Source organism: Acomys russatus, chromosome 10 (assembly GCF_903995435.1).
Source record: "Acomys russatus chromosome 10, mAcoRus1.1, whole genome shotgun sequence".
Lineage (NCBI taxonomy): Eukaryota > Metazoa > Chordata > Mammalia > Rodentia > Muridae > Acomys > Acomys russatus.
Window position 1 is genome coordinate 46,716,070 of NC_067146.1, and position 15,730 is coordinate 46,731,799.

General features: G+C 38.0%; 1 protein-coding gene across 1 annotated transcript in view; it reads left to right on the plus strand.

Moving 5' to 3' along the window:
* Sema3c (semaphorin 3C) overlaps positions 1-15,730 on the plus strand; it is a 157,251-nt gene that overhangs the window by 116,899 nt on the left and 24,622 nt on the right. The gene's annotated exons all lie outside the window — the stretch shown is intronic.

Sequence of the window (15,730 nt, forward strand, 5' to 3'; positions counted from 1 at the left end):
TAAATGGAGTTAACAACATAAATTACTTATGAGATTATGAGATACAACTGAAGTTCATATATTCAAAGCATCCAAAATAGCTCCCTAATGATATTAAAGTCAAAAATAAAAATAAAGAACTAAATTAGGGCTTAGAAAGAAGTTTTAAATAGTAGTATAGCATTCTTCTGAAGTGGAACAACCTCTGTGATTTTTTTTTAGTCAATACTTAGAGTCATTTTCATAGTGACAATGATAGATCAGATATTTTTTGTGACTTTAAGGATATTTAAATGTTTGGAAATATTATAGATATTTGGAAATTATTATTTTAATAGAACCAGAAATACCTAAATTTTCAACTTCTTTTTTTTAGGAGAAATTAAATGAAAATAGTCTTACTTAGGAAGACTTGCCTTACTTGGGATAAAGAGTTCTAAGTGTTTTCTAGCATTAGTTCTCACAGTGTGGTCCTCAGATCAGCAAGATCAGTATCACCCAGACCTCGTTAGAAGTACATTTGTAGGCCCTCCTCCAAGAATGGAAGACATGAAACCCAGCCATCTGTGCTTTAGCAAGCCCTTCTGGTGCTTCTAATGCATGCTATGCTTGCAAATCACTAGAAGGGAGAAGAGAGCCTTGGCCCACTGGGCTGACAAGATCACAAAATCCATCCCTGCTGGTCCCCATTTACACAGTGTCTGCAAGGTTCCTCCATATTGTCCAAGCAGCAGAATTTCACACACTTACTCCCTTGTAGGCAGCGATACAGATCTCATCAGTTGTCCTTCTAGAATATAAAAACAACTCCGTGAAGTACACAGTGTGTCTTCTAATTAAGGAAACAGATATAAAACACGCCTGTGAAAGCCATTGTAAAATGTGGCACTTGTGGAATATGTAGTCGGAATTGTGGGAGTTGCACTCAGATTTCAACCAACTTCAAAATGTGGTAACGTTTTTTTGGCTAAATAAAACTTGCAGCCTGCTTTTCTTAGGAAATTCTTATTTTACCCCTTCTTATAACTAAAACCCTGGATCTGAATCTTCCGTTCACACATAATTTTTTGTTTGAAATCCTAGAGACAGAGAATCTTCTAAAATGTATTCTTTGGCACGTCTGGAAGGTTCTGCATGTTTGCTGGTCCCACTTTGTTTTCCACGACTTCCATAAAATCCTTTCTCCCCAATCTAATCATTCCTTACCTCTCGACTACCCTGGCATCTCTAGGATCTTTGTTGTGAATTATAATCTTAATCCCTAGATTCTTTCATTTTATGCTGCACCAACATTGATTTAGAAAGCTTATTCCCACCCAAAAACCATGAGTGAGTATTCACCCAACTGCCAATTCTATTTCATTGCAGATTTCTCCAGAGCCTTGAATGTTCTCATTCTGTAACCACCAAAATGCCTCCCTACTCTTGTACCACATGGCATTTCAGGACCTCTCCCTGTCTGTTGCTTCAGCTTTGTGGCATACAATTCATTTCCTCATTATTCTCTACCTGGAGGCTCTCTCCATGTCCTCCTATTCTTATATATTGTTTGACCACTTTAATTATGTATCATGTGCAGACAAATCTTAAAAGTGTGCCATTAATCCTTGGCACTTTAATGGTTGCATTAATAGTTCAAATACTGTGGTGCAAACTCAATTTATAGTCTTCCAAGGCATTCTAACTACTACTTAAATACTTTCTCATATTGCATTTACTATGGGACATTCTTCTCCTGCTTTGATCTCTGTGTAATCTATAATTTCTCTATAGGCACATCCCAGGGTTTCGCTAACCCAATAAATATTTTCAGGCTGATTTTCAAAGTATGAGTATGTCCACTGTTACCCAGGCAATGAAATGAACTTGTGCATGTCCCCCAAAGACAATCTTACTTGCAAATTCATGTGTTCTAATAGATGATTCTTAAATTACTACAAAGATTTGTATTTAAACTAACAATATATTCAAGGTGGTGTTTACATGAATAAAAATTCCTATATTTCTTGAAAGAAAGCTGTAGGTTAGAGTCCTGCTTATCTCAGTGGGTCCTGTTAGACGATGGTCATCTTTTTGCTTCTTTTGAAGTGTGTTTAGAAGGTGGATGTTGGTGTCACAGTGGGATTGCTTTGTTGTGAAAAATCTACATATTGTATGTATCTTTCATGGATGGAATGTTCAAGTCTTTTGAAACTGTTCAGCAATGTTTATTTAAATAGTAGACAGCAAGAAGCACTCTGCAAAGATGCTTTGGCTTTTCTCCCCAAAAATTCTGGCACCTTGACATGGACTTTTTATATGTGTACTTAAACATGTGTGCTATTTCAAAAACTGTCCTTGGGCATATGCTTTTAATTGTAACAGAGGCTTCACTAATGACTGCTTGCAAAGCCTCATGAGTGTCCTGCGGATTCTGTCCAAGTAGGAGAGTGCATGCTGTGGCAAGGCTTCTGCCCACAGCATCTTTCTGGAAAGATGGTCACTGACTGAGCCACTGATCCTTACGTGTATTATCCAGTCAGACTGCACTGTAAGTTTTGAACACAAATTTCAACATTTGCAAAGCTTGAATGACTAGTACAGTGATACAATATGAACATTTTTTTTTTTTTTTAGAAAAAGATCTCTTTGTGTATATCATTATCAGGGACCCATCTAACCTCTTCTGTAATGGCTTTCAGGAAAATTCAGACTATTGTGGTATGCAAAACTAATTCTGTATGTAAGTGGGGGAATATCAAATTTTTTGGATGTTGCCAAGTGTCTAAGTACAGGAGAGTATTTTCATGTCATGAATTAATAATGGTGCACCAGTTATGGTGACAATAAAGGAAGATATAATCATGACTTCCATTTTCACTGCTATTTTGAAACCTTCAGGGGGATTCAATGAAAGCGCCTGTTGTCAAAAAAGTTTTCATAGAGAAAGCTGATGTGACGGGTCATTGGAATTCAAATAGGATATTATGTAATTATGTAAATTACTAAACGTGAGCGTTATAAGTGACAGTGTAGTTCACAGGACTTCCAGTTTGGCTGTGTGGGCTCAAAGCCTGACTATTACACAACTCATTATCTGTAGAGAATGAATCTGTGTCTCAGATGCAGATAATCTAACCTCACCATCAGACTGTCAGGTTAAAGGCTCACAACCCAAAGGACCAAAATAGAAATGAAAGTTTCTTTTATATGTCATGAGATCCAAGCTATATAAGTAAGTAAAAGAAAGAAAGGAGAGAGGGAAGGTAAGAGGAGAGAGTCAGCAGGGCAGGGTACAAAGATCTTCAGCTAGCAAAGCCTTGGTCTTTCCTAGAAAAAGATCCCTTCCTTTTATTTGGGTTGATAAACATAGAATTTTCATAATACTAATCTTACAGAAGTTATTTTCTAGTTCATGGAGACTACATAGGCATTCATGTTTCCTCAAATAAAAATTTATTTTCTGTTGAATTCTATTACATGCTATTTTGTTAAAATTTGAGTTGAGTGTATATAATTATTTTCATTTAACTGCTCTTTCTACCTCTTTACAAATTCATTGTATGCGTGTATCTTTGTGTGTGTAAAATCAACTAGTTGTTTTATTCATTAATATTCAATTTTCTTTTTTACTCTTTAGGAAGTTCATAACATGCAGGCAAAAGCTATCACGGGATTAATACCTCTCTTTTCACTTTGCCACCTACCAGTTGTAGCCAGGCCATTGGCCCAGAGCAGACTCTATTACACACTCAAGAGATTTTAGCCTGTTTTCCTTTTGCTTCTGGAGTTATGAAAATATTTAAGTGTCTGGGTCAAGTTCAGACACATTCTGTCAAGTTTCCGTTCTTTACACTACACATGAATCTGAATGACACCATTTTTGATGAAAGAGTTGGTGTTCTTGTGAATGGTGTCAAAGATTTAGCATGATTTCATAGCCTTCTGATTTTTTAAGGTAGGATCCGTGTGAGTGGTCCTCTGCCACAACTCCTGTATAAATATATCATTTCATGCTTCTTATTAGCTGCCATGTAACTGAATGAGTACTGAGTTGGAATGTTGGCTCAAGGAAGTCTTCCCAGTATGCAGAGTTTGGAAGTATGTGCTACATGTGTGAACGGAGTCTGAAAATGTCTGCCTGGCAACACTGGAAAACAACTGCTTTCTTCATAACTGGAGGTGTTGGCAGTTGCTGCTCTTGAAATGGCATCTTGAGTGAGCTGCTGCGCCAGGAACACACTAAAATACGGGTGTAAAATTTGATAGCTGCAGAAATGTGTTTGAGTTGGGAAAAGACTACCACCAATTGAGAGCTACGCATAAAAATACCCTAAGGATGACATATACAGTTCTCCCTCATTTAAGAGGGGAGAACAAATCTCTTTAAAATCACTGGGGTTTATAACAATGTGGGTCACTGCTTGCCAGGACAGAATCTGAAAACTTTTGAGAGTTTATCATCAGTTCAACAGTGATTTTTCACAGCAGGCAGTACTGATGGGACACAGTGGAATGATGGCTGACTTGAGGGGAGGAAAATGATAATTCATGATGCCATAACTGCTTTATCATGTGAAGAGTAGCAGGATGAGAGTGGTGAAAAGAAATTAAAATGGAAGCCAATAATCACAGAGCAATCCTCTGTCCAAAGAAAATGCTCTCCCATGAACTATGCCTCATAGGGTGAGGAGCTGGTTCGGTGGATGTAGATCAGCCTGACAGCTTGAGCGTGGATCCACAGAACTCATAGAAAAGCCAGAAGCAGTAGCATGCCATTTTTTTGTCGCAGAACCTGCTAGTAAGATAGGAGGTGAAAGTCTGTTTGTCTGGGAAGTCTGGGCCCAGGAAACCCAGCAGTGAACAACGGAGAATGTCTAAATGAAGGTGATTCCTCCACCTAGGAGCCAGGGCTTACTTGTCAGCACTCCTACATACACATTAAGGGCCATATATGTGCACACATGCACACACACTCATATCATACACACAAGAAAACTATTTAAAATAATAAATTATCAACAGGATGATAATTTCCTAAAACCAAAATGTAGTTTGGATATCTGAAAATCATTATTTCAAATGGCAGAATATTTTCCTACAAGCTGCTCTTTGAAAATGCATTCTTTGAAAGGCAGAAAAGGGCTCATAGATCATTTAGAGTGCTTAAAATTCACATTGCATAAGCACCATAAATAGGTAAGCAATTATTTTAAACATTGTAAACAATTAAGTAAATAAATAACACTAACATTTCTTTATTTTATTATCATTACAATGATGCTTGCTTTTGCCAAGTCCATGAATAATTTTATCTAATTCTCATAAATATTTTCTGAGTAATTATAAAAATACAAGCTCCATTGGGCTGGAGAAATGGCTCAGCCATTAAAGGCTAGTATCACAACAACAACATCAACAAAATAGGTTTTGTATATTCAGGACACTTAATATAGTATACTTATTATTGAAAACCCAGTTCCCGGACTACTTTATCATGCAGAATAGCTGTTCTATCGGAATTATTTGTGTGAATGAAAAACATGTGTTTTGTGTATTATTCAGCACTGATTCAGATATAATTCCAGATCACATAAAGTTATTTCTGTATTGGCTTCCACAGATTCAGCATGCTAATAAATGGTAACTAACGGCACATTCTAAACATTTATCTTCAAATTCCTCTTTTACTTAGTATAGTCTATTTACATTTCTCTTTTACTAATGTTAATTTCATTTTCATTTTCTCATTTGACTTCAAACAAAGCATTTTATCCACACATGTCAAACTGTTGTTGCAGATGAGTTGACAGGACACTAGCCTTGACATTTCTTTGTGTGAACAATATCACACACTTAACCTCATCTAAATGTTGTCACCAAGTCCTACATGTGAGCCAAATGTATCTAACAAGGTGACAGAGAAAACAAAGTCAAACTTTTTGATGAAGCTGACTGAATTTTTGTGGAACAATTAACTGGGCTAAAAGTCAACCTGTGAATTTGATACCTTCCTGTCTGCCTTTTCCATTTTGACAGGAAAGAACTCACTTTCTCTGACAAGAAAAAGTAGGACTTCACCCTGAGTTTTTGGAATATCGCTACATTTACTGATTTTAATTTTGTTTTAGAATTGAGATTATATCTGTATCCAAAATGGCTAACATAGTTAACAAAACACATAGGATTTTTCTTTGTTTAATCTGAATGGCTTCTGTGCGTGAAGTGATCAATTTGAAGTGTTTCTGAATACGCAAGTGCATAGCACTCTCAGCAAGAGACGGGCTGATTTGTTCTGTTTCCTACTTAATCACTGTGATTTTTCTAGTTGGTTTGAGGACAACTGTAGCCAAGCCTCATCGCTGTGTTGTTTCTGTTTACTTCTCTTCTCATAGGCCCATGAGGATGATTTTGAACCATCGGATGTTGATTTATGAAGTCTGTTGTCTGTGTTTTAGATGTAAATCACCGTGCTGGGTTTTTCTTCTTCCAGTACTGCCAGCTTCCTGGGGACAGCCCCCAGGACAGCCCTTGTCGTAGGAGAAGAATGCACAGCCTCCTATGGCTCCGCATAACCCACTAGCTGTCTGTAGTGCTGGTTGCTTTTGTGGAAACTAGCTCTGGGAAAAAAAAATGATTGCACTGGGAAAAGTGTACATTTTAGGAAACTGGAGGAAATGTTTTATTTAGAACATGAAATGCCGTAGACCTTGGACGTTGTAAGGCAGATCTGAGCAAAGTGTGTGGGCTTAACATTGTATGCTTTACTTTCCAAATGTGTTTGCTTAGCTTTCTTTTCCACTGATGGAGCAGCAGAATGGTGAGCATCCAATTACTTCCTTCTCATAGTTCCCTGAACTAGAGACAACAGACCTTAATTAGCAAAAGGCTCTCCCAGGTGTAGTTAATGTTGCTGACCCTGAGAAGGGGACATTTTTCCAAACTTTGTGGGTGTGCTCAACACAAACATGTGGCTCTTAGAGAGAGGAGAGAGAGAGAGAGGGAGAGAGAGAGGGAGAGAGAGAGAGAGAGAGAGAGAGAGAGAGAGAGAGAGAGAGAGAGAGAGAGAGAGAGAGAGATTGTCCTTGGTTATAGTAAAAAAAAAAAAATTGAGAGTCAGTGGAAACAATGTCTGAAATGTCCCTGGAGGTGGAAGAAAGTAAGCACTATATGGCAAAAGATAGAAGACTCTGAAAATTATAAAACACAGGAAACAAGTTCTCCCTAAAACATACAGAATGTGATGCTCAAAATCCTGATTTTGGCACACTGAGATCCATGTTGAATTTCTAGGCGCCATAATCGTAAGAGAAGCAATGTGTTTTATTCAGAAATACTAAACTGCTAATAATTTTTTATGTAACAACTTAAAATTAATTCAGCTTTTGAATTTTAGCTTTATTCGTTAAATATAAATAACTCAAAAATAATGATCAATCAAATTTCTGTTTTTAAACCCTGAATGGAAAGCCAATAATAACTAATGCATAAACATAATATCCATAATATCATGTTTCAAATTAAGCTTCTTTCTCAGTCACTGAGACGCAGCACAGTAACAAACCACAATGCCTTGTGACCAAAATGCTTACTTGTCTGCTTTAAGGCTGGCAGAGTTTCTTTCTCAGTCTATTAGTACAGGACAATCATGAAACTGAAGTCCGATCAGCTTGCATTTTGCCGTTACCTCAGGTAAGTCATACACTCCTCCATGATTGGAACAAGGAAGTGCCTTATACAGAGTTAACTTAAAATATGCCAGCCACGATCATATTCATTTTAAAGCATTTTTATTATGTTTTAATGTTTGCTTTGCAAACATGCATGTGTGTGCTTTCATGCCATGGCATGTATGTGAAGGTCATAGGAGAGATTTTTGGAAGGTATTTGTCTCTTCTACCATATGGATTCTAACTCAGTGGGCAGTTGCTATTGCCCATGCAGTCATTTCATCTACCCTATAATACTGATGCAGAAGGGACATTAAAATGGCCAAAGAAAAGGATAGCTTTTTGTATCTTTCTGTCAAAGGCAAGAAATGATACCTGTTAAAATAGGAGTTGGAAGTTGTAGATTAAAGGGGGTTATCTGGATCAAGAATTATACAGGGGGCTTGATGAGATGATAAAAAGTATCATTTTCATCATATGTGCATATGAATGTTTTTAATGACACATTTAGTCTTTTCTTTGATCTATTATTTGATCTTTGATCTAAATTACAACTATATAATTTAATTTACAATATCATATACACTCAATTTATATCTTATTTAATAAATATTATAATTTTCTATGATTTGTTAAGATAACAGTGAGCCAACAAAAAGAAATTCTCTTTTCCTTTTATACGTCTATAAAATAAGAACTTTATGAACTGAGTGGCTTGTTTAGGATTATGGTGTCATTGGAAACAGTATTGAAATAGAGAGTCCATCTCACATTCGATGGAAGCTCTGGTGGACTATCCAGATGGATAAGTCAAGAGGGTGTTAGTACAGATACACTTCAGCAGAGAGTGCTGTGCTAGAGGTAGAGATAGGAGCCTCATTAGTCAAGAATGTGTTATGTGAATCCCCGACAGCGCTGAGGCCCATCTAGGAAATTATAAAGATTTAACTACGAGAGTTCCCTGAATGAGTCAGAAAATTAAGAATATTTTCTAATAAGAATGAGGAATGATCATGAAGATAAATGCATAATGGAAGGAAGTGATCTTATGGTAACTTTGAGAAGAGACAGAGGCAGGCAGGAAGAAGCAGTGGACAAGATCATTTTATGTGAATGTCCTTTTTATGTGCTGCCTCCCACCTTATACTATCGTCCTATATACTAGTGGCATTGAGGAGAGAGTAACCAGAAAGAAGGGAAAGGTGACCAGGGTAAGTTAATGGTGAGCCTGGATATGACCGCAAAGGAATGAGCTTCCTTATCTGTAAATCTAGAAACATGGATGTTCTGAGCCATTTTGTGCCAATGATTTGAAGTTCAAGTCTAAAGCCAATGGAAATGTTGCTGAAAAAGATATCATCAGTGACCAGATAGTTCATTAATTTCAGGAGTTGTTTTTTCCCTCAGTAATATAGGGTTAAGTAGAAAGGCTGAGCACAGTTCTGTGTTTAGAAATTAATTGTTGCATCGTGGATTGAACCAGAAGCACCGTATATAACACACTTGCATTATTAGTAGAAAGTGTATTTGTTTTAATTTTGAAGCTGGTTTTTAAAATGTTTATGTATGTGTATAAAGTGTGTGTGTGTGTGTGTGTGTGTGTGTGTGTGTGTGTGTGTGCGCGCGCACACACACACCAGATATAGACAGCATATGTTGCCCTCTATCACACTTCTATCGTTTTATTTGAGACAGAGTCTCTCACTGAACTCAAAAATCACCAGGTGGCTAGCATGGTGGTCTGGTGAGCTTTGAGAATCCTCCTGTCCCACCTCACTCCCTCACTAAAGTTAGAGTTATAGATGCTCACCATGAGGCATGAGGGAGGAAAGCAAGTGTAGAGACATGAAAATAAAAGGAACAGCAAGGAAGAAGAGAAAAAAGAAAATAAAAAGAAGGAAAGGAGAGGGAGATAAAAGGAGAAAATAACTGTAGTGACAGGTCACAGCTGGAGCTGTTGGTGCATTTTAGAAATTAAAGAGCCAAGCAGTGTTTTATAAGATTGGATTGTGCTGTAACATGTGGAGACTAGTAATAAGGAGTAGGGCTATACCCAGTCTCTAGAGTTTACAGCGAAGGTTCACCCAACTTGTCTTCTTTGGTCTTGCGCAGCCTGTTGGGTGTGTAAGAAAAGGCAATGTACATGTTTCAAAGACAAAGGAAAATTTGCAGTTCACGATTTTGGATTGCATGTGTACAGACACAATTTACTGAGCGTCCGTTCAGGATGTGGTGTTAACTGGGATGATAGGCAGGCAACTCTTCACCACTGAATGCTTACTACAAGCAGCCAGTACAGAGCAGAGCTGGGCTCATCATAGGATGTAGTTGCGGGATGCATCTCTTCTAACAACTGCTGCTGGGGAAACACAACTGTGGAGTCCTTAATTAGCTGTGCATCTTAAGCCATTCTTCTTCTGGGGTTCTACAGGCTACAAAGTGAGTACAAGACAGCCATGGCTACACAGCGAAACCTTGTCTCAAAAAAAACCCACAAAACAGAACAAAACTGTTTACTTTAAAACATGTCATGATTTAGCTCTATAGTTTTATTTGACTCAATCTCTTAATTTTTTTTGTTTATATCAGTTTCAAATGCTTATTGTAAAAACATATTTATAAAAGAAGAAAAATACATTGTGGTTTTTTATCCCTTGTTTCAAATCAAATTTGTTACCATCTAGCCATCTCAATATAGCTTTTATTTTCTTCCAGTTAAAGAACTAAAAGGCTAGGAAAACCTCAGGAGAATTATCAGACAGCAGACTGCATCAGTTGGTGAAGAAGGGCTTTTATGAAGATTGTGGAAACACACACACACACACACACACACACACACACACACACACACACATGAGAGAGAGAGAGAGACAGAGACAGAGACACAGACAGAGACACAGAGAGACAGAGAGACAGAGACACAGACACAGAGACAGAGACAAAGAGATAGACAGAGACAGAAAGAGACAGAGACAGAAAAGCACAGAGAGACACAGGCAGGCAGGCAGACAGACAATAAGGGAAAGAAAGAGCAAGGCACACAGAGACAAAGGCTTTTTCAAGCACCCAAAATACTGGGAAGCCTGAAATCTGGACTCTCGTTGAGGCTGGGAGCCTGAAGATTCTTTACATTAGTCTTTTCTCCCTAATTTATGGTTGTTCAGTTTGAAAAAGACAGGAAGACTGATAATGTAATAATTTGGAGGTAAGTACATTCTGACCCAGCTTTGAAGTTGTCAGATGTGTCCATTGGCAGGCTAGCCCTCCTGAACAGGAGAAAGAGCCTTCTAGACTTAACCTTTGTCTCATGTCAGAAGTGTGAGGAAGGAACTGGAAGGATTCTGTCTTTATAATTTATCTGTGGTCCCTCTCTTGATATGTCTGCCTCCCAGGGACTTACTCAAACCCCTAGTCCCACGGAATGGACTTTAAAAATCAGAAAAAAATATAAAGAGGGAACATCAATATGTACATATATAATATGTCTTGCAAGGCCTTGACGATACTTTGTAATAGCACACACCACTATTTTCCACAAAGTCTTCAACCCAAGCAAAGTAAATGCCTTCAAGGCAATAGAGGTCAGATTTAAGACATTGGTTCAATTAAGGAAAGATTTGGTACCATAAGAAAGATATTTTAAATAGAAAAAAAAAACCTGCAAAGCTTGAAATTTAGGGCTGTATATAGACTTAATAAATGGCCTCATATTAAAAATGGAGTGTGATCCTCTACTCACATGCATGTTATGTTATAAATACAAATTTTTCTTACAGTGTCAGATTGGCAAGTAGCTGCTTGACTATTTTGGGGCCCAAGTATCATGTTTTACAGTGTGTTGCTTGTGTACTTGTTCTATTAATTGAAACTTAATGGTCCCCCGACAGGAAGAGAAGCTAGCACGGCATGTCTCAGATATGGTTTGAGGCAGTCTCCAGAACTTTTAGTGGGAATTTTTGTTGCTGTTCCCCTCAGGAAGGGAGCACAGTGTGCTGTTCCCTCATATTAGGCCTGGCCATATTCCCGATAGTTTGCAGTGGTTCCATGTGCATATTCGTCTCCTGTATCCACAGGGAAACATGCCTACCTCATCCCGAGCCCATCCTGTGGCTCCAGGTCCTTTCTGTGCTGTTTCCCTGCAGACTAGAAGATGCCTAAGAAGTTTTTCTACCCAACATGTCTTTAGGCAATACTTTTAAATGAAATAATTGTCGTCACTTCTATTTGCAAAGTATTTTCTGTAGATTCAGAATTCTCTCTCTCTCTCTCTCTCTCTCTCTCTCTCTCTCTCTCTCTCTCTCTCTCTCTCATTAGAGATTAAAATACTGCTTGCTTTTTGGCTTTCAAATATTGTGCTAAATTGTTACCCATCTTTTGTGGTGTTATTCTCTCTATTGGTGTGTTGCTGTTAGTTTAATGGTATGGCCTAATAAATGTTTATAAATTAGGCTTACAATTATTATAGTGGTGTTATCTAACCTGGTTCTCAATAAATAAAGACACAGACACCTGATGTATCACATAATAGCCTATTTTCACCTGGGACAAGGCAGATCTTGCCTCCTAAGCTATTTTCATTTATAACCCAGCCTCCATCCCATGCCATTTGCTTCTAATAATTTATATTTGTGTTACCGCCAATCCATAAATCCAAAATATTTGTAAGGTTGTTCCTTTTGGCCATCTCCTTCTATGTAGAACTTCAGAGCTGCTCTCTGGGCCCACATGGCTCTTTCCTATCCCATGGTGATTACCCTTCTTCCTTCTCTGGTCTGTCTGTCTCTCCTTCCTAAGATTCTTCTCTTTTAAAGCCCTGGGAACCATGCCCCTTTCTGCCTTGCTCAGCACGGGCTTGTTATTCAGACAAGCAGGGAGGCAAGCTTCTGGGCAGCATCTAGATCTTGTGAACCAGTAATTAGTATCAAAATACATAGCATCAGACCAACCTCCAAAACTGTTGTTGTTGTTGTTGGTGGTGGTGGTGGGTTTTTTTGTGACTTTCCAAGTTGCTTCCTCTTTTGTTCCTTTGCTTTGTTTTCAGAAGTTTCCATACAATGCAGGGCCCTTGACTCATTTTCTTCAACTTAATTCTTGGTAGCTTTTTTTTTTACCAAGATAAAATATAATGGACGTTTTAGAATTATTTTTTATTTTTGTTCCTCCTTTTTGAAGTTATTCTCTCATACAATACATCCCAACTGCAGCCTCCACTCCCTCCACTCTTCCAAACAGCCGCCTCCTGATTCCCCTCTCCTCAAATGCACTGTTCCGTTGGTTTCCTACTGTACCCTCTGGAGAACAGGCCCCCCAGGGATATCAACTGAACACAGCATAAGAAGATGCAATAAGACTAGGCACAAGCTCTCTTAGCAAGGCTGGGTGGGTAAGGCAACACAGTAGGAGAAAAGAGGTCCCAAGATCAGCCAAATAGTCAGAGACACTTCGAGTGTAAGGAGTTCCACAAGAACACCAAGCTACACCACCACAGCATGTATGCAGAGGTCCTAGCAGAGAGCAATGTAGGCTCCCTGATTGCCAATGTAGGCTCCCTGATTGCCACGTCAGTCTCAGGCCCTATGAGCCCTGCCTACTTGATTCTGTGGGCTCTGTTCTCATGGGGCACTCGATCCCTCTGGCTCCTACAATCCTTTTTCCTCCTCTGCTTCTGTGAGGTTCCATCTGATGTTTGACTGTGGATCTCTGCATCTGTCTGTATAGCAGAATATCATTAGGAATCATTTAATTGTCTTTTTTTCATGTCAGTTGTATTTAGTTCTATTCTAGGTCTCTGGTCTGGGCCATCCAGCTTCAGGTTCCCCGCCATCCAGGCAGTGTCTGTAATGTAGTTTCTTTCATCAGTTTTGGAACTTTTAGCCATTACTTTGTTCATTTTTTTTTTCTTTCCCGATCTCCTTCCTTATCCTTTTGGGGCTCTATTCACAGAAAAATGTACGAGCATTTAATCCCACATATATCACAGGAGTCTGAGCTATTCTTCTTCTTCTTCTTCTTCTTCTTCTTCTTCTTCCAAGTCAGGCAAGTTCTTATTGAACTTCATTTAAGATTATTGACATTTTCTTAATGCAACCAAAGCATACTACTCTGGTATTTAGTTGGTAGAGTTGATATTTTATTTCTATGATTATACTTTTGAAAACTAAAATTTCTCTTTTTCCAAATAGGTTTATCTTCTGAGTTTCTTGTCTCTTCACTCATTAAAACCATGCCTTTTTAAGTTTTTTAAATAAATTTCCTTTTACTTCTTTAAATTTACTTTTGATTCTTTGAACATATTTATGAGAATGAATAGTCATATGTACTGCTACTTACTATTTTAAGACATGGTTTTAGAGTACTGTTTAGGCTGATCCCATACTGGTGTCTATCTCAGGCTCCCTTACATGACACCATTTTCAGGAATAGGGTTTAAGGTTATTATGTACTAACTCTAATATTGGTTTCAGCTTGACTTTAGTTTATTCTTGCTGTTTAATCATGATTTCCTTTTTGTTGCTATGTGTAATGAATTTTACTGTTGGTGTCTGGACCTATGAAAAAGACCTTATTGCCCTTGGGTCTGATAACTTCTACTACAGAGAACTCAGGATAATTATAGAGAGCATGCTATTGTTTTCCCTTGACCATGTTGGGTCTTGCTCTCCTGGTTGCTGGAGTTTATGTACTGCATGTAAACCTAGTTTTGCAGGAAACCAGCTGCAAGTTATTTCCTTACCATTTCTTATATAGTCAGGTTACTGTTTCTGATTGTTTTTAGGTTAGACCTAAACAAGGTCTTACTTTCAAACATGATCTAATTAAATCTCAGTCTTTTGGGGGAGACCAAGAAATCATCAAGGTGTTAATGAGTTCTGGGTGAGGCTAACATTTTTGGCCTCAAAACAGTGGTTCCCTTTTCCCCTGCCCACAACTGCAGAGCCCCCAATATATCGCCTCGACTCTGCTCATTGTAGTTACCAATTATCCCATCCCTCACAAACCCTGGCCAGCTGCACTAAAGGACAAATCCACCCCTCTTCTGCTGCTCCCAAGTCCTAGATCTGTCCCTTCTGTGTGATCTCCAGGCTGCACTGTGCTCTCAGAACCTCCTGAGAAATTGTCACCAGGCAGGGCGTGCACTGCTCTCGAGATCACCTAGTGGGGATCCTAACCCATATGATCTAAAACAAAAGAAGGGTCACCTCTCAGTCTAGCAAGACAGTTCAGCAGGAAAAAGCATGTGTGTCCAAGCCAGTAGACCCACGTGTGATTCTTATAAGGCAGATGATAATCAGAGAAAATCTGCTTCCACAATTTATCATCTGTCCTCCTCACTCACACCAGGGCAAGAGTATACACACATGAGCACGCATACATACACATAATTATTTAACTAAATTGGAAAGAGTTTATCATACAGTTTTCCCATTCTTAAATTATTCACTGTGGGAAACGTCTTCAGCATCCTTGACTCTTCTATTACAGCCATAGTCCATAAGCACCTTCCAGAAAGATTTTATATTTCTTTCAAAAGTATTTGAAATCTCTTACTCCTTATTGCCACATCCATCCCAGTTTTAACCATTAACAATAATTTTACAGATCGGATATGCTTGTGAAAATTCATAAATTATATGTTTGATTTTTAAAAAAAATATTTGAAATGTATTGATTACAATTTTTCATAGGAGTTTTACATAATGTTTTCTTACATTGTGCATAATCTATTTCATACATTAGTGACAAATGTATTATTTCAGTTTAATGTATACAAAATGGAAATAAAGTTTAACAGATATATATCAGAATTGGTTTGGTGGTTCTACCAATGATGAATATAGACAACTACACAGAGGTTAAGAACATTTATGACTATTATACTGTTTGTCTCTTGAGAATCTCAAACGCTTGAGCAGGCATATGTTTCTCTGTAAAGTTTATACATATGCAGTACTTCTAAAAATTCCTTCTGTGATTTAACATGGGAAACAACATCTGTATTTTTAGTAAACTCTGTAGGTGACTTTGGCTGAGGTAATCTGAGGGCCATGTGTTTGAAATGTTATATAATTGAACATGACTAGAGGTGCTAAGGAGCCAAGTAC